Genomic DNA, 25094 nt, shown 5'->3' with positions numbered 1-25094 from the left:
CTAAGTCTCCAAATGTGCTTTTAAGGGTGTTTTCACAATATGTATTTTGGTAGGATTGTAGGATTGAAATACAGCATTTTGGGGCAAGCAGGGTACAGAAAGAAGTTATATGAAAGTTGAATAAAGATTAGGGGGTTTTATTATTGATTTTCATAATTCTGCTAAATTATGTGGTCAGAGAGGGGTGAATGAAGAAGGAGCACTCTGGAGAAGGTCGTGAACACCTCTTTTTTTTTTTTTTTTTTTTAATTTATTTATTTTTGGCTGTGTTCGGTCTTCGTTTCTGTGCGAGGGCTTTCTCTAGTTGCGGCAAGCGGGGGCCACTCTTCATCGCGGTGCGCGGGCCTCTCACTATCGCGGCCTCTCTTGTTGCGGAGCACAGGCTCCAGACACGCAGGCTCAGTAGTTGTGGCTCACGGGCCCAGTTGCTCCGTGGAATGTGGGATCTTCCCAGACCAGGGCTCGAACCCGTGTCCCCTGCATTGGCAGGCAGATTCTCAACCACTGCGCCACCAGGGAAGCCCCCCTCTTTTCATACATACAGTTACTGCTTAGGGACTTTTTCCCATTAGAAAAAAAAGTCCAAATACTTAAAGCCTTTACTGGCCCTGTTTGCTTTTTCTTTTCCATCAACTCCATATCTTTTTCCCAATTGAAAATTGTTGGGAACCTGCAGTATCAAATAAAAAGGGTGGTATCAACTAGGTCATGGGGAACTCTGGGATTCAAAGGACATGCCTTTGGAAAGATGAAGGACAAACTCTAATATAGTTAAGGAACATTTTAGGTTTGTTGGTTCAACAACTCTTGGAAGAACAGGACTAATGTCTTTCTTTTTGACCAGAAGTCCCACCTTTGAAAGGGAGAGCCCTTTTGAGATTTTAATCTGGTTCTGCATCGCTTTTTTTGGGGGGGGGGGAGGGGGGGCTGTGCTACAAGGCTTATAGAATCTTAGTTAGTTCCCCGGCCAGGGATCAGGGATGAAACCCAGGCCCTCGGCAGTGAAAGCTCAGAGTCCTAACCACTGGACCACCAGGGAAGTCCCTGGTGCTGCATCCTTTAAAAATATGTTGGATAGAAGGGAGAGAATGGCATGGACATATATACACTACCAAATATAAAATAGATAGCTAGTGGGAAGCAGCCGCATAGCACAGGGAGATCAGCTCGGTGCTTTGTGACCACCTAGAGGGGTGGGATAGGGAGGGTGGGAGGGAGACACAAGAGGGAGGAGATATGGGGATATATGTATATGTATAGCTGATTCACTTTGTTATACAGCAGAAACTAACACATCATTGTAAAGCAATTATACTCCAATAAAGATGTTAAAAAAAAAAAAAAATGTTGGATAGAACTGATGGTGAGCAGATGCCCCAGCCTTTCTCCCCAGGCCAGCCTTGGTGCCTGAAACCAATCACTCTATCACAAGACGAATAAAAGCTATGTCTGAATGCTACTAAAACCAATTAGAATTTAATAGAGAACAGAAACAGAGTGTTAACCATGGTGAACTAACTTTAATATAAGTCCCAGGGCTCAAGAGCAGGCATAATAGCTTGACAAAAACAAAACCTTTTATGGATAGCTTCACATCCCATATGCTACACCCAACAACTCACTTAGATAAGCAGTACGGAGCTTATCACTCTTTTATAGAAGGGGAGAAATTGAGACTTAGAGAGGTTGTGACTTGCCTAAGGACACAGAAAGTTAGCGACATTGGCAGGGTTCTACTGTATCACTCCACTGACTGTGTCCAACTTTGACCCACTTAGATGTTCTCATCAGCTGTCCATGAGGAAACCCGGAGAAAGAATTAGAGTAGGGATGAATTGCCAAAAGAGGCTGTTGGCTGAGTGCATTATTTTTTTAAACTTTATTGAGATGTAATTTACAAATTATAAATTTGATCCATCTTAAGTTTACAATTCAGTTCTCTTCATATAATGGATACAAACCCTTTTAAGGTACGTGATTTGCAAATATTTTCTCCAAGACTATGACTTGTCTTCTCATTTTCTTAGTGGTGTCTTTTGAAGCCCCAGTTATCAATTTTGATGAACTCCAATTTATCAGTTTTCTTTTATGGTACATGCTTTTGTCATATCTAAGCAAGCTTTGCCCAATCCAAGGTCTGCTTATTCTTCTGTTTTTCCAAGCCTAGCAGATGCTAGGTGTTTGGTCAGTGAATGGATGAATGAACATGTGTCCCTAACCTTCACCCTTGTACCTTAAATGAAGAACAAGTTCCCAGGTTCTGTATTCTCCGGTTCTGAAATGAGGGTTCTTGTACATATCACCATCAGCTCATGTAGGCATTTATTCTGAAGGCTGATGGAGACGTGATGGCAAAGGACTATAGTATGTGAAGCGCTAAAAGGAAGAAATGTTGAAGGCAGGGAGTACATCCTGCCTTGTGATGTGAACACCAGTCACATCACCGTGACAGCCTCCTCGTGGGGGGCAGTTGGCATGCCACGTGAGACCAAACATCTCTGTAGGTCAGATCAGCGTCTCCCAAGGGGGCTGAGTCATCTGCAGCTCTGGGACACCTACCAGGCTCTGTGGGAAATCTCTCAAAATTCTTAGACTCTAGTGTTTTGATGATGCTGATGGTTCTTTGTTCAACTTTTTAGCTTTTGTCAAAATATATTACCTACACTCTTGACTTGGTCATACCTACAAAATACACTTACATCTTTACCTTATACTAGATCACTTTTTCCAGTGGGCTTTGATTAGGACCTGAGAAGGCACCTATAGGCAGACTTTGATGCAATGCTTTACTACCATGCAAAGAGGGGAAAAAATAAAAGTTCCAGCCTGAGATCTATAGCATTTGTTATTTTAATCTTATCATTCTCCTTTTAAATGGCCCATTAGAGTAGAGATTTCTTGTTGCAGTTTGGAGTCAGATACACGTGGGTGTGATTCTGCTTTTACGAGGAATTTAATAGATTGCTTACCCTCTTAAAGCCTCAGTTTCCTCATCTGTAAAATGAGGCTAATAGTACCAAACTTATAGGGTTACTGAGAGGGTTAAGTAAAATAATGTGTGAAATCTTATTACAGTGCTTAGAGAGGAACTACAAAACAAGCGATAGCTTTATTATAAGTATGATTATGATTATTAGCATTATTATTGCTACAGCTACAATTACTACTACCAAGAAGAGAATTGCCACTCAAGTAAGAACAACTCAGTAGGCACAGTGTTTAAATGAACAGAGATATTTAGTGCATTCTTTCCTTATTTATACCATTACCTGGTGTCATAAAAGTTCTATGATAGTTTATGAAAAATATACATCAAATAAGTAGCAGTGAACATAGAAAAAGAAAATAGTGACCAAGAACAGAAAATGACAGATATGGAAAACTTAAGGATCAATATAATTACCACAAGTGAGCTTCAGATTTGACACTGAGATTCCTGGCAGCAAAGGTCAAATTCACTATGAAATTACTCAGAAAAGGAGACCATCATTTCTTCAAGAATAAAGCTTCTTTCCTAGATAACTTTCTCACGTGGGACTTTATGTAGTGAACAGTATTCCAACAATGTGTTCCTCAAATGCAATAACAGGTTTTATATGACTGCTTCTTCTAGTAACTTCTTTGATAAGAGCAAATGGCGTGACATTAAAATACAGTTCAGTGTCGGCAGTTCTGTGTGGGGCTAAAGTAACACGGCCCTAGTGTGAAGCTGTGAGGTGGTCAGGTTTGATCCATGGACAGAATTTAGAGTGTTTGGAAGAATGGATGAACTGCTTGTCCTTCAAATAATCTTTTGTAAATATTGCCTTTCTCAGCTGGGCTTTTGATAGGAGTTGAAGAGCAGGCAGTTTGAGATTGTATTCTCTGACAAGAGCCTGGTGTGTTTGTATTCTCTGTCGCTGGTCCAGGGCAGAGCCTTATGCCTTAGAAATCAGAAGTGCAGGTGGTGAGGTTGACACCTTATTGTGAAAATTAGACTCCCGCCCGAACGGAGGGCCATTCTACCTCTCCCTAAGAGGAGCTGTGGGAGCAGTTGCATGCAGATCCAGACTCTTCAAGAATCAGTTCGGGGGTCTATTCTCGCACTCTTGACCAAGTTCTGGGCCTCAGATCAGTGGGTCCGAACCACTGGTTAGGGGTGGATCCAGAAGAGAGGGTGATGGGCCGACAAGTTACATCCGACTGCTGGGAAGTTCAGCCTACCGTGTCTCTTTAGCCTCCTTTGAGAGATACCTGCGGGTCAAGAAGCAGTCTATACTGGAAACGTTACCTGTGTGGTTCCACGCAAAAGACGGTAAACCATTGCTCTAGTCTGTGTGCAGAATGTTTCCAGCCTAGGTTTCTAGCTGCCCACACTCTGCCAGCAGTAGAAACTCTGTAATTCCTTCACAAGGTTCGAAGTTACATAGTTTCTTGGTAGACCCGGCAGATCAACTAGCTCCAAAATTTTCCCTTAAGAAATTAAATGAATGAATCTGCTGAATGAAGTTATTTGAACAAGCCAATTACATGTGGAGGCAAGTCTCCTATTTCAGTTTGCTGTAGTTACTACATTCTTTCTGACCACAGATGCCAAGACCATTTATCTGTTGACACTACTTTATGTCAGGGTCTATAAGGAAGAACTGTGATGGGAAGAGAGAGAATAATAAGCAGAAAGGAACCATGGTGATGATCCAGGGCAGTCTTCGCGTTTTCCCCGAGGCCCGGGAAAGTGGTGTGAAGACTTTTTCCACCATATGGCAGCTCAGGTGTGTGTACGAGGGGGGATCAGATAAAGAGTGAAAGTGGCTGTTGGGCTTCTTGGCATCCAGGGGCCACGTCAGCATCGCTAAATGTTCAGCTTGTTCCAGTCCGGGCCTGTGTGCTGATGTTAGCTGGTGGGAGAGCTCTGGGCTGCAAAAAGAAACGGCCTGAACCCGGAGGCCACTTCTTCCTTACACAGGGGAAGGGGGTGAGGCAGGATGGCCAGAAAACCCAAAAGCATCAGGGCAGTACTGGGTGCGTTTGTTGTGTGAAGCAACCCAGTTTCTTGGCTTTCCAGACAGCTTCAATTCTCCTTGACCGTTATCCCAGTTCATTAAATGTTAATGGGCTGTCAACATAGGAAGAGTAATCCCCTGAAGTCCCTTTAACATGTTTTATTCTTCCTCTCAAATAAATGATTACCATCAATAAGAATTGCTCAATACATGGTGTCTGCGAGAGTGCTTGCTCGCGGGGGCTTTCTCCTGTAGTTTACGGCCCCGTGTGGGCGCCTTGATAAGATCTTAAATAGAGCGGCGAAACTTTGTACCAGCTGGTCAGTGACATAGGGGTGGGGAAGGGTCTAATGAGTGCGCTGGCTTGAGGGCGAGGGCGTTTTCGTAAATCATACTGTTCTTTTCCCTCTTGGTTGGTCCTGCTTATAGAATCATAGTATCTTCAAGATGGAAAGGGCCCTGAAGTTATTTTTTCCAGCATCCCATCCTTCAAGGAATTTCTTCTACAGCTTCCCTGGCAGATGGTCACATAGCGTCTGTCCTTACTTCTGGGGAAGGGGCCTTACCTCCCTCCTGAGGCACCACAGTTCTCCTAGTGGAAGATTTTCCTCTTCTCCCATCCGCCCTCATAGTTCCTCCTCCTCCTCCTCAGGACACTCACCCTCGTAGTTGTAATCTTTCATTGATTAGGTGGCCTTCCCTTAAAGACTTGAAGTTCCAGGAGGCCAGGGGCCATGTCCTCTTTTGCTCACCTTTTAGCATAGTGCCTGGCCCAGTGAAGGTGATTGGTGTTATTTGTTGAATGAATGGAGGGATGAATGCCCTTGAGTTCAGAAATGTCAAAAGAGAACTCAGAAGGAATTATATGACATGCAAATGGAAAGAGTCTTTTATCAGCTGATCTGCTCACAATGACTTTAAAGTAAATAAGGAGGAAGGAATGGGAAGAAGCACCCAGGAAAAGGTTTTTGAAAGACGAGCAATGCAAAACTAGTCAAAACGGAGGGGCCAGGGAGATTATCAGTTTGAAACAGAAAGAAAAACACAGCGTGGGTGAAGCCTAGTGACAACCAAGATTAAAAAAATAATGTTTTTAGGACTAGGTACCATTCAGAGCATGGGAAAATCAAAATGATCGTGATTTTTTTTTTTAACCTAACGTGGTAAATATGAAATATCAGAAATACCATTGAAATTTGGTGAGACTTTTAACAGATTGGAAAAGGGATTGAAAAGTCTTCCTTGTGGAGGAAAGAGGCTTGCTTTGTGGAGAAGATTCACACTGGAATAGAAATCCACAGAGCAGAGAGAGCAGCCTGGAGGAGAGTATTCAAGTGAGGAAATGAGGCCCTCAAGCCTCAGGCGACCACAGAAGGAGCCCAGAGGCAGATACAGGGTCACCAGGAGAGGTGGCCCCAGCCCCTGCTCACAGCACATCTCCTGGTGAGTGAGGATCATGTCCTGCTCGGAACCCCACACAGAGGGGTGGTGGGTTTGTGATGTACCACCTCTGGGTCCCCACCTGGGGACAGCAGCTCTCCTGAATCCGGTCTCGGAGAAAGACATCACAATCACCCAGTTTTGTCGCTTCTGTCCTTGGCAGGTCTCTTGACATACCTTCCTTCTGCTACCATAGCTCAGACTGTGACTTCTCTCTTGGGCATCTCCTCAGATGCACAGCCAACTCATGGGAAGGGGCCCGCCCTCGCACGCCAGATCTTTGCTCACTGTCGCCGGAAGCCTCCACAGTGTCTGCCCACATCTTCTTGGGATGTCCTTTCAGGCCTTTGCCGCCTTCTTACCAGTCACATTCTACACAACTTCAAGAGCCTGCTTCTGTCCCATCTCGCTTGAAAAGCTTTCCCTGTCTCCACGACTGCTCACCCGTCTCCTGCCGCTCCCGGGCCTCTTACCCGTTGCCTTCTGCACCCCACACGACTTAACCACCATCGTCTTTATTGGTGTTTCAAAGTTCCTACCTTCCCCTCGCCCACTCCCCACACCCTCACCGACCACTAAGAGGTCTCAGTCATCCTTGTCACCAGTCAGCCGAGACCCCGGCCCTGGGCTCTGCATACAGGCAGTGCTCAGTCAGTGTTTATTGACTTGAATGGGATGTTTCTTCCCAAGACATAGATTCCAGATGCTTCTTGCCCTTTTGGTTTATCATGCTCTTCAGCATATTTTCACAGAGTATGTTTCAGATCATTTCTGGAACTGAGGTCGAGCTGAGATTCACTCTTTGCTCCCATTTGGCTCCATTTCTCTAGCCTCCTCCTCTCCAGAAATCCATTAAGAGGACAGTGTCTCCAGCGGCCTCTGCAGATTTCTTCACGCTCTAGAATGCCGTGCACCGGGGCCGGCAAGCATCAGCTCATTTTAAAACAGTTGCAGCGCACTCCGGGCTGAGTAGGCCTGGTCTCACGCTTGAGGCTTCACCTCAGAGGTGGAAGGTAAAATCTCAGTCCCTCCAGCAGAATGTGATGGGCTATCTCTCCCCTGAGCACTGGAACTGCTCAGTGCTCTTTGGTTGGTTGGTTGGTTTGTTGTTTTGTTTTGTCTTCTGGTTGAACTCCCCGCTCATCGCTCATCCCGTCAGTATCTCAAGGGCGTAGTCACTTAGCAGTAGTAACTGCTCATACTGTTTGCTCAGCAATTTTAGGCATAGGTCAACATAATAGTTACTTTATCAAATCCTAGGAACTCCCCCCACCCTTGCATTCTTTCTCTACCTTTGCTCACCAAGAAAAAAGATGTACCTCTTCATCTCGTAGCCGTAGTACAAATGCATTGAAATGAATTTCTCACTTTGCTATACCTATACTGCTTCTTCCTTTGTTAAAAAGGGATGTAAAGGAGAAAAAAGAAAACCCTGGTCTGCATAAGTAGCACTAAATATAAACAGTGGAAATGGGCCTCTGGGTGTTGAACTGTATGGGGAAGTTGTCGTGGCCCTCTGAAGCGCCAGTATTCATGCCATACGATCGAACTTGTGACTGCAGCGGTAAGTGTGTTCTCCAAGGTTTGTCTTCCTTCTGAGACAGGAGGCAGTGACAGTGACATCATTTAATCAGTGACATCTAGGTTTAGAATTGGGAGACAGACTGGAGGGGGGCGGGGAGGGGGGCCCAGAGCTGGGTTTCCAGGCCGAGTTTTGTATTTCCCTGTTAGGAGGAATCAGACCACTCCTAACCCATCTGCTTCAGTTAGCCTTGTTCTAAGCACATAGTTTTAAATGTAGAGGATGAATAATGTAGATAGACCATTAATTCCCTAAAGAGAGCCTGAAGTTCACTTAAATTTAAGGAGTTTTCTGACTGGAATGTGAAATCGATTTCTCTATCAGGAAAGGGTAAGACGATGCACTTGCCGTTGTAACTGTCCAGGGGGATAAGTTCCCAGAGCAGTGATGGGCTGCGGGTCAGGATTCCCCAGCAAAGGAGAAATCCTGATGTCTGGGGGGAGGGAGAGAATGAAAACCAGCAGGAAATAGGAAGCCCTGGTTTTTGCCGAGAGGAAAGGCTGGCGGGGGACCCTGGGCAGGTGCTGCCCCGAGTCTGGTGCAGGGGGAGGAGATGAGAGCATGAGCCTTCCTTTGTAGTGGAAGTAAATCAATAGTAAGATGTGTTTTATAGAAGTAACCTGACACGCAAATCACTTCTGTTTCCTAAAGCCAGTGACATGTGCAGAATAAGGCCTCAATTTGGGGAGGCGAACAGGGGTCAACAGTTTAAGTGGTCTTCTAGAACGTGCCATCTAGAAGGGGAGTGTTGAGCGCCCAGATGCAAAGGGAGAGAAGGGAAAAGAAAGCAAGGGTGGGCAAAGCAAAGAGAGGAGGCAATAGCAACCAGAAAACTTCTCCCCAAATACTGTTTATTTGTCGGAAGAGTAACCTCATTCATCAACCGCAGCCACGTGTAAACCCCGCCGCGCTTGCAGAAGGAGACGCGGGAGCGCTTCCAAACAGCGCTCTCCAACTAACCCTACAAAAGGGCCCAGAGCCTCTCAGACCCAACACTGCAAACACACAGAGACACAAGCGTCTCCTTCTCACAGGCAGACCCTTGAGTGGGAAAGCCTGGAAAACACCAGCACCGCAAACTGAACTACTTTGCAATTCCCTCCCGATACTGTCTTCGCCTCGCCGGAAAAGGGAATTAAAGAACCGAAGTCAGCAAGAGCAGTGTGGATGCAAATTTTAAAACCTTAAAAAAAATTTTTTTTTAATAGTTCACAGTTTACAATAGTCCCTTCACAAACAGTTTTTCATTTGATCCGCACGACAGTCACGTGAGCGAGGCAGGACAGAAAGAGGTGCCCCTGTTTCACAGGTGAAGACAGGCGGCGCCGCAGAGCCCCGCAGACCTGGCAGAGCTGTGCTGTCTCGAAGGGTGACGGCCCCGAACCCTCCACATTCAGACCCTCTCCCCTGTCTGCGGCAAGGAGCCTCAAGACACCAGACGAGCCCCGGCTATAAAAGAAATGTCAGATCACACAGAATTCACATCAAGGGACTTGAAAGGGCTCCTGCGTCTCATCCCAGGCTGTCCTTCTTGCTGCTGGCATATCTGCCAAGTGTCACAGCTTCGACGCCCAAAGCCCTGCCAGAGAGAACGTGCTGGGGCCTGCGGGGTGGGGGAAGCGACTGTGAAGGGGGCGAACCTGGGCGGGGGTGGGGGGACGGTGACCGGCGTTCCCAGGGGCAGTGATTAAACAGGGCTTTGTATCCATTCAGGAATGGTCTCCAGGACCTCACTTATTTTGGCTGTCCAAATAAATAAATATCAGAAAGGAGAGCTGAGGTCAGTCTAGAAAATTAGAATTTGCTTGGGAGGAAAAATATGTTCTGGAAAAGATAAACAGTAGCTTGCAGTTTCACTGTTGGAACATTTGTTACAAGGTCCCGGTATTGATCTTTTATCACCCAATTTCCACTGGGAGCCGTGATATATTACCAGGCCGGGAAGCCCTAATGCAGGTGCATGAATCAGGGAAGGCCCTCGACAGGGTCTGCAGTGAGGTGGCATCCATCTGAGGGGCGGCAGGGTGGGAAGAGGGTGTCGCTGGCTGCAAAATTCCAAGGGGAGTTTCGGCTGTGCTGTACCCAGATGCGCATCCAGGCTGGGGAGTGTTATGGGTTTATGAGGAGAGTGATTAAAATTGTATCAAAGAGCCTCTGAAGCTTATGGTTCAAGTTAACTGTATGAAGTAAACAGGCTTTACCGGCCTCCTGGGAGCGTGACAGATAGTCTTTGGGCGTTACGGCAGCATGGTACCGGTGAATGTTCTGGCCATCCCAGACTAATCACCGTCTGTGAGCACGCGTCTCTGGGGATCGTCTGGTGGTTGGACAATCATGGTAGTTAGCATTTTTAATCAGCTTCTGTGCAGCACAGATAGAAACCTTATGCTCAAGCCTTTCTTTTTCCTCTCCGTGTAGAATTACTTACGATGATGATAGCGGCACAGACAAGGATTTGGGTTGTGCCTCTGCAAGATGCATTTTGTGGTTCTCTCCACTCCCTGTTCCCCAGCCCCCAGCCTGACCGTGAAAATTAGCCAGGCCACTTATGGTCACTGCTGTTATTGCTTCTCTTTGCCACTAGCAGAAGAGACCTCACGGGGAGCGGGGGTTGCTTCTGTGTTCAGCGGGACATGCTGTCTCTGGTCAGTTCCTTTCTCCCCCCCTTTCCCCTCTGACTACCCCCTTCATCCCCACCACCCCAACCCCTGCCCCAATGCACACTTACCATCAGGCTCTGACATCTTTTTTTCCTGTTGTTATTCTGGGGAGACACCACTTGAGGCCTACTGTCGGATGCCCTCTAGACACCAAGGCAGGAGGGAAGGTTGGTGGTACCATCCATAGAAGTAGGCAGGCTTGCAGCCAGCTGGATCCTGTGATTGGGGGTTAAAGGAGATGGTATCAGTTACCTTTTGTTACATGACAAACCACCCCAAAACTTAGTGACTATTTTATACAGCTCACAACTCTCTGGGTCAAGTGGGTGATTGTGTTTGTCTGGGCCAGCTCGGTTGATCTCTGCTGGCCTCCCAGTCATCTGTGGTCAGCTGGGGTCGGCTGGTCTAGGAGGCCTCCACCTGTGTCTGGTAATTGACAGACTGCCTGGTTTGAGGGCAGCGGTCCCAGCTGGGCTGGCTCCTCTCTGCTGCTCGTGACTTCTCATCCTTCAGTGGACTAACCCAGGCTTCAAGCCATGCGATTGCAGGGTTCCAAGGAGCAGCAAGAGAGACAGGCCCCAGTGTGCAAGTACTTTTCAGGGTTCTTGATGATGTGCCTCTGACCGGTGCAACTCACAAGGCTGGTCCAGAGTCAGTGTGAGAAGGGACACCAAGGGATACAGGGAGGCATGACCAAATTGGGTGCCATTTCTTCAACCATCTACCGTAGAGAGGTTAGGTTTCCTTCTCTTCCTGACATTTCTCTACCACCTCTCATGCTGCCTAGAATTTTCCGTTACACATTTATTCCTTTAGGTCTTCAAGATGTTTCCGTCTTCAAGAGGTCCCCTATTATAGGAAGATGTAATTCCTCACCCAGGGCCTACCCAGAGCTTAGCTGATAAGCTGAGAGCAAGGTGGATACTTGGGTATCGGACGTCAGAGGAAGAACATGAAAAGGAAAGAGAGAAAGTACCAGAGTGAAAAGGAACTATTCCCACACTCACATCCAGCTACCTAGTAGAAATCTCTACTCTGCTGTTCCAGGGACACATCAAATGCAAAAAGCCCCAAACTGATCTTATCAACCTCCCCCTCTTCCTACTCCCCAACATGTTTCTTCCAGCCATCAGAAAGCAAATACTGTGCCTGGGCTTGACCCGTGGAGGTGGAGATGAGGGTGGAGGACAGAGGCTTATAGAACAAAACAGGGTAGAAAGGGAGTGAAGAGAGGGAAGGTTATTTCATAATCCCGTGAAGGCTTGAGAGTCTAACGTGGTAATTGATTCCGTCCGCATTTAAAACAGTGGCTCCCTTCCTCCTTTTTGGTTTCTTTTCCTTTTGTTCCCATTTCTGAGCGGGCTGTAATTCCCATTCTTGTAGCTGGGGTTGGTCATGGCAAGAGAAGACCAAAGGGTCAGCCCTCGAGGAGGACAGAAGCCCTGATTCAGCGTCTGCCTCAGTGTCTCACTGTCTTCAGAGAAAACAGCCCAAGTACTGGAAAAGCCAGAAAGTAACCAGCCCTCGTTGCAGACAGGAGTCCCCTTTAAATCTGCACTCTGCCTCATGGCTATAGTTGCTGATGAGAGAACCCTGGCTCTGGGCCTCTCCGTCGGCTTCGCTTCTCTCACAAAGGGGGTGTCCCAGGCTGCCCGTAGAATGTTTGCTCCCTTGGCAGAACTGATCTTTTCTGTTCAGCTGTTTCTCACATCCTCTCTTCTGGGACTAAGCTCCTGTTTTAATTCTCTGTGATGGGTCAGGCCCTCTTGCCTCAGTGGCAATGCTAAGAGAACAGAAGAAAGCGATCAAATGCAGAATCTCTGCAGATGCAATCTCACAGAAAGAAAGCTGGGTGTGTCCGTTGCTCTTCTTCTAGCCTAGACTGGAGCCGAAACTCACATGGAGAGTAGCAGGGAGCTGGGTGGTGATAGCTGCTGCAACCTGCCAGACCAGGACTGGCCTTTGGTCCCAGCCGAGTGCGGGAGTGGTGGGCAAGCTTGGCATCATACAGCAGTGGGCTTCTCAGCTGCGGAAGTGGGGTCACTGGAACCCTGGTTCCGATCTGCTCCGCCCACGTGTTGGTGGCCTTCAGTCTGGAGAACAGTGAGTGGCAGTGAACAAAGTGCGACTCTCTTTGTGATGCCGGGGACTGGGAGCCTTGTGGGATGGATATTCTGTGGCACTCAAAGAGATGGCCTACTGAGAGGGAGGTCTCATATCCCCTGTTCCCCTGCCTGTAAGGTGACAAGCTCCCGGTACCCTGCCTGTGGAGCGTCAGTATTGGACAGGTTTACTAGTGTTCAGCAGAGGCTTGGATGAGATGGCTTCACGGTGCCTTTTGTCTGCACCTGTTTAGGAATCCACGTGCCCAAGAGCTGCTTTCTGATGCTGAAAGAGTTGGCACTTTGGGAAAGAGCAATGAAGAGATTTCTTTACATTTGAGATTTTTCAGCAAGGCAAATATATGGAAGATGTAATATCTGGAGGTTGCCAGGAATATGACTTTTTATTGCTTTTTAAATAGGAACTCAGAGAACAACATTCTACATTTTGTCATTACCCGTGAGCACCTAGCATGAGCTTATCTAATATTGTAATGGTGATGATTACAATGACAACTGTAATGATGGTGACGCATGCTGACATTTACTGGGCTTACTATGTGCCAGACACAGTTATAAGTACTTCACATGTATTAAACAAACTTAATTCTTATGACAACTTTATAAGATAGGTACTATAGTAATCCCCATTACTATAAATAAATCCCCATTACTCTAAGTAAATCCCCATTACAGTAATCACCATTTTTATATATGAGTAAACTGAACAACCAAGAGGTAAAGGGAGATAACCAAGGTCACGTGGCTAATCAGTCAGGACTAGGATTTGAGCTGGTTTGACCCCAGAGCCTGTGCTCTTTACTGTGCCTGTATGTCGTCAGTAGAGTCTAACTAAGTGATGCCGTAGAGTCGCTAGGACGGCTTCTGTCTGTGCGAAGGGAAATCTCAGCCTGACCCCGCAGTGATTTCATCATTGCATGGTTTGGTATCAGAGGACCTTACATTTAGATTTAGTATGACTCACAAAGAGGTTATCGGACTCCAGGATTTCACAAGCTAGTAAAAAAAAAAAAAAAAAAGTTATCTTTCTTAATTGTAAGAGGCCTACATAGAGTTGAGCTGCTAACTTTGTATATGACCAAGAAGAAATTTTTTACATTCCAAATATCATGTATTGAATACTATCACCATTATCTCATAAAAGAAAAAATATAGTATAGTGGTTAAGGGTTCTGGAGCCAAACAAATTTTGATGATACTGTTGACTAGTGGTCTGTGTGACCTTGGGAAATTTAAGTAACCTCTCTGCCTCAGTTTCCTTATTGTAAAATGGAGATGGTTGTAACAGTACCTACTTATTAGGATTATTGGGAGGAGTAAATGAAAGAATGTATGTAAGGCACTGAGGGCCTGACACAGGGAAGCACTTGACACCTTTTATATCCTTTTTATTATTATTGTTAACACCGCAAAAGCAAGAGATACATTATTTTAGAATAAGGAGCAATCCTTTACATTGAAACTGAGATTGAAAATTCACTGCACTGCTGTGTTTTTCTCATCTTACTTGGTCCCAGGCCAGGAGTGGTCTGGAAGCCACCGGAAGCCCTACCGACTTCACTAGTCTGCCTCTGTCCTCCCCCAACAACGTGTGCACGGAGCATGGGCACCGTCCCACCCAGTGAGGAGGCTTGTGAGTGAGACGGTAAAGGGCTGTGGGCAGAGCAGTTTGGTTCCAGGGAGAATAACATGAAGCAAATGGTGTCAGTATGGGAGTTTCCCAAGGTTGAAACTGTCCCAAAGCACAGCCCCGACCCCTCCTCCAGACTCAAGAAGTCATAACTCCTTGTGGCTCCTTTAAAAATAGTTAAGAGCCAAATGGCACCATTAAAAAGAGGCATAACATGAAATTCAGTGCTGGAGAACGCACCTTTGTCCTATTTTAGACGTTCTTAACACATGGGCGTCCATGTAGCCCGACCACGGTAGAGGAGAGCATTCCGTGGCCTTCCTCCTGGCCGCTGACAAGCGTGCCGGGTGGGTGTGTGGTACACAGAGAACTCCCCTAAGAAACCGAGCTCAGCGATCTGCGTATCCCACTGCTGCTGCTGCATTAGGAGCCAAGGCCCTTTGTGGTAGAAGAATCAAAAGCGACAGCGGGAGGGAAAGTGGTTTTAACTGCAGAGCATTAGATGCACGTCCATCTGTCTAACCCACCAGCCCCCTGGTCCCCAGACCTCCCCATACCACATCCACATCTCCAGGGTCCCAGTTTGAAACCTGAAGAGGAAACCCAGGCTCTGCCCACACTCAGCATTTCACCCCCTCTTTCAGTCATTTATGTGTTTGGCATTCACACCCAGCCGCCTTGGAGAACAAGGACAAACACTCCGGCTTCGTTATATGCTGCCCACCCCACCCACCAGTCCTCAGCAAGAGATTTGCACATAGCAGGTCCTCCATAAATCTGTGAAAAGCAAAATAAAAGCATTTGATCTGTAACTGAGATCTGTGCCGCTACACTCATCCACTCGCAAGCACTACGGCATTGGATTTTTGTTGTTCTTGTTGTTGTTGTTGAATCAAAATTTTAGTCTTTCAGAATGAATTCTGTTTTGTTAAAATTATTAACGAATGACAGGCTGTGTTTTTATATACACCCCTGAAATGCATAAAACAATTAGGGAGAAGACGGCTTCCTTTCCTGAGTCGATTTATGTTATATGTGCAGACTCTATCAAAGGTAAACCATGCTTTTCAATGAAATTAAGATTTTCCAGCAAGCCACTCTCTCCATTTTATTTAAAGATCCCAGTGACTCAGGCAAGCCGTGCCAGTGTTGCTGTGGTGGGAATGGAGGGTATTAGATCTGAGAAAGCTCAAACTTAGCCCACAAGTAAGAAGTAGCAGATGGTATGGGAAGCGCCATCCAGCTTTCTGTTCTCAAGAAAAATCTAATGGTACTCAACTGAGAGCCATTTTATCACTTTCAGAGAACCCTAAAGGTTAAAGGAAAGAGGAAATGAAGGCGGACGGGAAACTAAAGAGAGAGGAGGTGAAACTGAAGTAAGGGAAGAATGTAAATATTTCAGTAGATTGAGACAGTGAAGATTGCTGAACAGAATATTTGGCTGAGGACGACCAGGGCTACCCAGGTGCCTGTAAGAACCCTTTACAGCCATGAAATGTGGCCTTTGTTCTTCCAAAGGGATAGATACAACCTCTCCTGGTTAAAGTAGTAATGATGCTTTATGTCTTTTTTTTTTTTAATAAATTTATTTTATTTATTTATTTATTTATTTTTGGCTGTGTTGGGTCTTCGTTGCTGCGCACGGGCTTTTTCTAGTTGCAGCGAGCGGGGGCTACTCTTCATGGCGGTGCGTGGGTTTCTCACTGCAGTGGCTTCTCTTGTTGTGGAGCACGGGCTCTAGGTGTGCAGGCTTCAGTAGTTGTGGCACACGGGCTTCAGTAGTTGCAGCACGCGGGTTCAGTAGTTGTGGCTCACGGGCTCTAGAGCACAGGCTCAGTAGTTGTGGCTCATGGGCTTCGTTGCTCCACAGCATGTGGGATATTCCCGGACCAGGGATCGAACCCATGTCCCCTGCATTGGCAGGCAGATTCTTAACCACTGCGCCACCAGGGAAGTCCCTATAGTGTATTTCTGCTTACAGGGTCATGATTAAAGTCAGAAGACAGCTTCTTAGCATATGAATCTCAGGATGCAGGTCAATGGGCTTCAAACACCTTGCCATAGCAGGAGGCCTGTGGCCTTCTGACACCAGACCTTTCCATTAAGAGGTTCCCTAGTCCCTTCATAGGACGTTCATCCATTCATTCAACAAACATGGATGAGGCACCTACGGAGTGATAGATATCCTACTAGGTTCTGGGTGAACAAGAGGGGGTTAAGATAAAAGTCCCTGACCCCTTGGAATTTACCACTTAGTGAATTCCACTGGCGTACTTGGTGGTATAGCCACGTGTAGAATAGCAGACCTAGAAGCTGAAAGGTAGAATAGAGTGAGGAGTAAGAGGCTGCAGTGCCTGAGAAACGCCCTCTGGGCCAGCCTCTCTCTGAGGCATCTCTTCCCAGTGCACTGCTTGTAGGAACGTTATCGAAGGAATCCACGCATCACGTAAAGGTGAGCACTCCCTGAGGTTCTGTCCTAGGCTCCTGAGGCTTTGGGTTGGGCTGTCGACTGCTGCTGTCTGTGAGGCACACAGAGTCACAGCGGGGCACGGCACGGCAAATTTGTTTGCTTCTTCTAGATGACTCACTTCCCACCATCTTCCGTTTCTCTTTGGTCTCAGCTACCATGTCGCTGTTTGCCAACAGAAGGTTGTTTGGGGCTTTCTGTCAACTTGAAAGACTTCCTTTTCTCTAGCCGGTTTGGTCTCACGGATTTTTGTTGTGAAGCCAGCAGCCAGGCTGTGAACGGCCCTCGGCCGGCCAGCCCTTCTTTCAAAAGCCCTGTCGAACTGGGTCATCAGGGTGTCAGATAGTTCTTGTGCAGGTTGTGCTGTGCTGCAACTTTTCATGTATGTTGCCTGTGGAATACTAAACTTGTTTCCAAACTAAATAGTTTCCAATGAGTATTTAATGGAGGTTTTTCGTTTGAAATAGATTGAAAACAAGCCATTTCCTACTCCCATTTCAAACAAATTTTGGTCCAATTATTTTCCTTTTTTTTAACATAAAGTTAAATGGACTATTCCGCCCATCCCTGACTGAGCTGAACCATGATTTCTCTTGATTATGCTTTTATGCTGTGAATCGTAAGGCTCTGGAGACATAATGGACGTCTGTGGGAGAGTGGCAGCAATTTTTAAAATTCTGCCAGTGCTTGTCAGCTTTCACTCTGGCGCCTGCTGTGCAGGAAGAAAGCACCCCACCAAAAGGAAAAAACTGCCGACAAAACCAGCCCTGTCCGCCTGTCCCGTGGGGGGCTGGCGCGGGGACGGGCCTCCTCTCTACACGTCTATGTAGGGCCTGCACCCAGCCACCAGTGAAGCCCAGTTTCCAGCCGTCCAGCCCTCCTCCTCCCCCCGTTTTCCAGCCGTGAGCTTTTTGTGGTGTTGAAGGTTTCTTTTTTCCTTTCCCAGTCTCATTTTTCTTCGTCTCACTTGGACCATGGCCTCAGGGAAAAGGGACTCCTGGCGCCCTGCCTTCGCCTGGCCCTTTACCTCCAGCAGCCTAACAAAATGGAAAATAGAACGCCTCACAGCCCTTCTTCTTGGGCGGTGGGGTTATTTGTTGTTTTGCTTTTTTGGTAGAGGTGGCGGTTGTCATCTTGCATTTGCAAAAGGTCCAAAAAACTCGGGAGAAGAAAGTGCTTCTTGCTACCAGCTTCTGTCTTTGGTCAGGGCGGCTACCCCACTAGCAGGTAAGCAGGGAGTCTATTGGGCAATGCCTTTTAATGGGAACAGTCTCTTTGCTCTCACCCAGCAGTGCCAAGGATTTAACTAGCCGCACTGAAGAAAAAGAGCCCTTCATGCCAGCTGCCAACCGGGGAGGCACAAAATGCTTTCTTGGATTTTGGAGAAAGCTTTTTATGCCTGCCCGGAAGTCTTTGGTGCAGGAGCTGTCAAGGCTTTGGCTTTGAGGACAGTGGAAGATGGCCCGCTCTGTTTAATGGCACCCCCCCCGGGTTTCCACCGATTCACAGTGTTCATTTGGAAGCTGCTCAGTGTTGCTCTCTGCATGCCTTGCTGGGCTCATACCTTCCTGCTAATACCCTGCAGGGACACACCACCGACTTGTTCTGGTGAGGCAGACACATCTCAGCTCAAAACACCACTCACCCTCTCCCTGCCCAGCTCTGACTGTGGTGCATCTGCCAGCCTCTTCCTGGAACCCTGACTAAGGTGAAGTGTAGAGGTGGCAAGTGACTTTGTCTACCTTTGTACACGTCTTCAGTATCACCAGGAGGAGGTGATCTGGCCTCTGCCTGAACCTCCTGGGCAGGAAAACTTAGTCCTGAAAAAGCGCCGTAAGGATACCTCTCATTCATGTAAAATTTCCACCTCTGTGAAGCGAAATCAGTTTGCTACTTTCTCCCACTGGTTCTGCCCGTCCTGGATCCACAAAGACTAAATTCAGTCTCCTTGGTCTCCATGATCCCTCCAGACACTTGAAAGTAATTCCGTCTTCCTAACGAAGTCTTTCTTCTCTAGGCCTCTGCTCAGTCCTGGCCATTCCTCATATTTCTTGGCTTCCCAGTCTATGTCATTCTAGTTTCTCTTTTCCAGACATCTCTGGCTTGTTAATTCTTAGATCTGGGCTCCCCAGCGTGGGGTGAGAGGCTGTCACTGCTTTTGACAGAGACCCATGCTGCTGTTTAGTGGTATTGGCTTTTCTGGTGGTTTTACCAGAAATACTCATTTATTCCAAACTTGAGTCTTTCTTCACATATATAACTGTTCAGCATATTTGCTCCACCTATATGTGTGTATTTGTTATTAGTGAACATGTGTGCAAACCACATTTATTCCTAATTAAATGTCATTTAAATGTAGATAAGAAGGAATTCACCCATTCCTGTAGTCTGCTAAGGTATTTTGGATCTGTGTTTTATGATCCAGTATACTACCATTTCCAGCTTCATGTTGTATGAAAATTCAGTCCAGCCACTATGTGCCGGACATTGCGCTCAGCCTGGGGATACAGCAGGAACGTGATGGGCATGGTCACCTCCCTCAAAGAGTTTCCTGGGACAGACGGCGCATGAGAAGGGAAATACAGAGGCACATAGGAAAGGTGCCTGACAAATTTGGACTTTTTGGAAAATGTAGTATTTGTGAGTAGGAGTTGGCCAAGGGAAGAGCTTGGGCTGAATGTTCCAGGCAGGAGGAACTGTATACCCAGAGTGTGAAAGGGGCAGGAGCATGGTGTCTGCAGCCACTTGTCATCAGATAATGCCCCCGAGCCTCATCTGTTGCTGATACAACTGATAGGGCAAAGGAAATTCCCACTGGAGGCCTTCGTCAGCTCCCTGTGGGGCACATCAAACATTTATGAACTCACCTAATTGCATTTTTGTCCCAACCACATTCCTCCATCCTGACCGCTTGAACTGCGCAGGAAAGCTCATTTATATCTGGCTGAATACAGGTCTGTCCTGTCTACATGATTTTCCAAGTTTATCAATCTCATACCCGATGAAAAAGTCTCGTTCTGATGACTTGTTCTTCATAACCCATGTTGGGTTCAACCATTTTCCTCCCTAAGAGTTAACCAGCTGTCATCCTGATGATTTGTTTCATTTGCCAAGTCACTAGTTAAGAGAGTAGGTTAGTGGCAGAGTTGTACCTAGAACCCCAGTGTCCAAACTCCTCATCCAGAGATCTTTCCTTTCCACCATTCTGCCCTACCTGCAGCCCACCTTTTAACAGCAGACACCACACAGGTCTCTTTCTGAGAGCATCTGCTCAGGCCCTGCCATGCAGTACGGAGCCAGCAAGCCAGGCAAGCAGTTACCGCATGGAGAATGAGAGGGGACGTGCCCTGCTTCTAAGCACTGCCCCTGGCTGGCTGCGTGGCTTCTACCTCCTCAGAAGCCCTTTAGAGTAAACAGCTTGTGTGATGCTTTACGGTGAACAAAAACACTGCCGTTTAGTCTCTCCTTTATGTCTCACACCATCCCTGTGGAGTCAGTGGGGAAATGTTTTGGCTCCCATTTCACACAAGGGGCTCAAAGAGCAGAAGAGACTTGGCCCAAATTACACAACTGTACTAAGTAGCCAAGCTCTGGTGCCCAAGCGACTTCGGGTTTCTCTCCTCTCCTTCTTTATATCAAGGATGACATCAGCTCCCCGACCTCTCCCCTCTCCAGAACGCTGGCTGAGTGATTGGATAAGAGAATATAAATAGAAGGAAAGGAAAAAAATAGATTAAGTTCCAAGCACTAAGTTGGCAAGATAACTGACTACTGAGGCCATGCCAAGGACCTTTAGAGCATTTTCCTGACACTCTCTAGCTAAAAAGGAACACGGACAAGTGACACCCAGCAATCCCGAGGCTTAAACCAACTGGCCTGTAGAAACAAGCCCAGTGTGAGCTATTGTAGGCTGGATGACAGGATTGGAATTCAGTACTGTTTCAGAGGTACTTTTAGATCCGAGTCGAGGAGGAGTGTTGTGAAGAGCTCTATAAAAATGGTTTAAAGTAACAAGCTGCAGGGGAGAGGGATGCAGAAGCACAGACCTGAGTCGTCATTCCAACCTCAGCAGGCCCACCACTAATGAACTGGGTTCACTGAGAGCCCCGAGGTGCTAGGCCTAGCAACACCTTTGGATTGTCCCCACCCTCAGGAACCAGGGGCTTCCTCCTACCGAGGGGTGTGAATTGTCCAGATCCTTTACGTGTGAATTAGAAATGGAAAAGGGAGATGTTTTCATAACAGGTATGGAGTGCCTTGGTAGACCAGTGGCAAAGACCATCCCCGTTTTTCTAGGACTTGCTGAGTGTTTGAAGTCTACTAAAATTCCAGAATTTAGGGCTCCTTGATTCCTTAGCAAGAGCAAAGGGGCAAGTACTCTGTCTTTCAGTCCTTGGTGAATTAGACCTTGAGACTTCATAATTAAAATGGATTTAATAGAGGCAGGGAAGCTGGGATAGCTGCCCCAGTAAGCAGGCATCTTCTGTCAGTGGGAGAGTGTGTCCTTTGTATGTAAACAGCTTCTCCAAAAGGCTCTAAATGAGATTTGGGACTTAAACAAGATTTGGTGTGATTTGCTAATTACCCAAGTTACTATTACCTGATTAACACAGGAATCCTAATAGTCTGTTGCACTGCCTTTCTTCCGGGTGCCAGGAGGCTTGACATCTGTCACCTGTTCACTTGGAGGCATTTTAATTAACCTAAATTATGTATGTCTTTTCTGCTTCATGATTTGGTGCCTGGATTTTATATTTAAAAGTTAATAACTACCTAAAGGAGGGTTGCTGCCAAAATACCAGGAGCGAAAGCCTGACAGATGTGTTTGTAGCTGAGAATCAGGTGGAGATCTTGGTTTATTCCAAGTAGTTAGAGCAGGAGATGGACACTGAGAAGGGTTTCCTGGTGACCAGCCACGGACATCAAGAATAAACACCCACAAATCTCACTTTGCCTTACCGGCCTTAACAAAGGCCTCTGACCCAGTGGTGATGTAACTGGAAGGGTTCCAACCAGAGAAAATAATCTCTTTCTCACGATCACACAGGAGGCCAGGCCTACAGTTTGGATCTTAATAGTAGTAGTAATAGTAGTAGTAGTAGTAATAATAATAATAATGGCTTTCCTCTTTGACCACCAGAAGACTTTCATTTCAGAAGTGGGGTGTTGGTGTGATAAAGCCATCTAGGTTAGAGTCTCAGCAGGTTTCCCTGGAGACCTGAATGGCTTCAGGGTGTGCCAGCAGGCTCTGTACAGCGGCTGGTAACAGTTTTCTCCCTCAAATAAAGATGGCTTATTTATCTAGTTCTGAGTTCTGAAGCTTGTCTCTAGACGTGCCACATACTGAAGGGGCTGAACACCACCTAAGGAGTCTGGGGCCTATGTGCTTGGGTGACCAAAAGTGGGGACCTGGGTCTGCACCCAGACCAGACTGAAAGTCAGAAGGTGGAAATCTAAGGGTTATTCCCTAAGCCAGCATGCCCCGGCCTTGCCTTTGGATGCAAAGAGATTCCTAGGGCTGGGACTGGGGCATGCCCTGAGGACAGAGGACCCTCTGGGGTTTGCTTAGTCCTTGTCTTTGGAGGGAAGTTCCCAGGCTATTCAAGTTTGCTGGGTGTTTGAGAGGAATGACCTGCTTGAGGCACAAACTGCCCATCCCTGGGAAGTGATTAGTTCCTCCAGGGCACAAGGATACCACTTGGTCAATTACTTCGTCCAAGTGCTCTAAATGGTACCCCAGTGCACTGGGAAAGTTACCCTCCTTCACCTTCCGGGGATGAGCAGATTATTCCTAGAAAATTGTCCATTCATGTCTGAGCAGGCACAGCCTGCAATGGGGACGACAGAGTCTTTTTTGACCTCTCAAGTTAACCATTATCTTTCTCTTTTTCTGTCTCAGCCAAACCTTTTCTTCTGGAAAGAGACAGTATCTTATGGCTAGAGGATCATTCTTAGAGGATTTGCTTCTGCCTTTCCTCAGCCAGGCATCTCATGAGCTCAGAGCTGTTTGAGTTTCCATTTATGCATCTCAGCTTAATAGGCAGTTGGGTTCTTCCAAGCCTTAGTATAAGTCATGGGGGCAGTGGGTAGACGTAGAGATGAAACAAGACTGGCCATGAGATGATATTTGTTGAAATTGTAACCTGGGAGTTTACTAGACTCTTCTGTCTACTTGTATATGTGTTCAAAATTTTTCCATAATAAAAAGTTAAGAACAAATAGGGATATCTAGTGCCATTGGCAGTAGTCTGTCTCTCCATGCCAGAGAATAGGTAATGAATGAATGTTACCTGCTTGGAATATCAACTAAAATCAAAATTTAGATATGAATCAGAGTTAATTTTTTAAAGTTTCAACATCATACGTGCTTATTATAAAAAACATTCAAGTTTAACCAGGGAGTGCCACTGTAGATGGCTTGACATCCAGAGCCCTTTTACGTAGGTATTACCCATAAATATGCACGTTTGTGCAGCTTAATTTTATTTTATTATTTTTTGTTTTTAATTCCAGCTTTATTGAAGTATAATTGAAAAATAAAATTGTAAGATATTTAAAGTGTGCATCGTGGTGACTTGAAATTACATGTACGTGTGAAAGGACCTAGTTAACTAATACATTCATTACCTTATGTATGTATGTATGTAGTATGTACATACGTATTTATTTATTTTTGGTAAGAGCATTTAAATGCTACTCTCTCAACACATTTCTTGTTCAGCCATGAGAAAGAAAGAAAGAAATGCTGCCATTTGGGACATGGATAGACCTTGAGGGCACTTCACTAAGTGAAATAAGCCAGACAGAGAAAGACAAATACTGTATGATATCACTTGTATGTGGAATCTTTGTTTAAGAAAAAGTCCAACTCAGAAATAGCAGAAAAGTAGTTGCCAGGCACTGCGGCTGGGGGGGTGAAAGTAATAGGAGAAGTTGGTAAAAAGGTACACCTTTCAGCTATAAGATGAATAAGGTTAAACATGGTGACTATAGTTGGGAAGGCTTCATTTTATATTTCTTTTTTACTTTGTTGTTTTCTGTTTTGATTTCTTTTCAATTTAGATTATATTACACATATTATTCATTAACTTTTTAACAGCTTTGTTCAAATATAATTTATATGCCAGAAATTCACCTATACTAAGCATACAGTTAAATTATTTTTAGTAAATGTATGGGGTTACAGAACCACAATTCAGTTTTAGAACATTTTCATCACACCAGTAAAATCCCTCCTGCCCATTTGCAGTCAATCCCCATGATCACCCTCAGTCCAAGGCAACCATTAATCTACTTTGTGTCTCTATAGATTTGCTTTTTCTGAACATTTTGTAAAAATGGAATCATACAATATGTAATCTTTTGCATCAGGCTTCTTTTACTTAGCATAATGTTTTGAGGTACATCTATATTGTAGCATGTATTAGTAGTTTATTCCCCTTTATTGCTGAATAGTATTCCACTGAAAGGATATACCATATTTTATCTACTCATTCACCAGTTAATGAACATTCGTTTCTATTTTTGGCTATTATTAATAATGCTGCCATAACATTCACATACAAATCTTTGAATGGGTATATGTTTTCATTTCTCCTGCTAGATACGTATGAATGAATTGCTGGATCATACAGTAAATTTCTATTCAATTTTTTTTAAGATACTGCCAAACTGTTTTTCCAAAGTGACTGTACCATTTTAATTTCCCCCAGTAATGTATGAAGGTTCTGATTTCTCCACATTCTCACCAACATTTGTTATTGCCTGTCTTTATGATTATAGCTATCCTTGTGGATGTGAAGTGGTATCTCATTGTGGTTTTAATTTGCATTTCCCTAATGACTAATGATGATGAGCATCTTTTCATGTGTTATTAGCCATTTGTATATCTTCTCTGATGAAATACTACTCAAATCTTTTGCCCATTTTTCAAATTGTGTTGTTGTCTTCTTATAATTGACTTTCAAGAGTTCTTTATATATTCTTTTTGTAAGTCCTTTATCCAATATGTGATTTGCAAATATTTTCTCCCAGTCAGTGGCTTGACTTTTCATATTCATAATGGTGTCTTTTGAAGTACAAAGTTTTTAATTTTGATGAAGTCCAATTTATCCTTTTTTTTCTTTTATAGATTATACTTTTGTTGTTGTACCTAAGAATGCTTTGCCTAATACAAGGTCACAGAGACTTTCTTGTATATTTTCTTCTGA

The 25094-nt window shown here is 45.5% G+C and overlaps 1 protein-coding gene and 1 long non-coding RNA gene across 8 annotated transcripts in view; one reads left to right on the top strand and one right to left on the bottom strand.

Moving 5' to 3' along the window:
* The window catches only part of LOC309612679, a 531617-nt gene extending 527372 nt beyond the window's left edge, over positions 1-4245 (bottom strand). For all 3 annotated transcript variants that reach the window (XR_014235329.1, XR_014235330.1, XR_014235331.1), the window contains exon 1: positions 1-4245. This exon is cut by the window's left edge and continues 5151 nt beyond it. This is a non-coding gene — a long non-coding RNA (uncharacterized lncRNA).
* AUTS2 (activator of transcription and developmental regulator AUTS2) overlaps positions 1-25094 on the top strand; it is a 1115781-nt gene that overhangs the window by 870813 nt on the left and 219874 nt on the right. The window lies entirely within an intron of this gene.

This window comes from Balaenoptera borealis (genome assembly GCF_965194805.1).
Source record: "Balaenoptera borealis genome assembly, chromosome: 16".
In the NCBI taxonomy this organism is placed as follows: Eukaryota; Metazoa; Chordata; class Mammalia; order Artiodactyla; family Balaenopteridae; genus Balaenoptera; species Balaenoptera borealis.
This window is presented reverse-complemented; position numbering and strand designations above follow the sequence as displayed.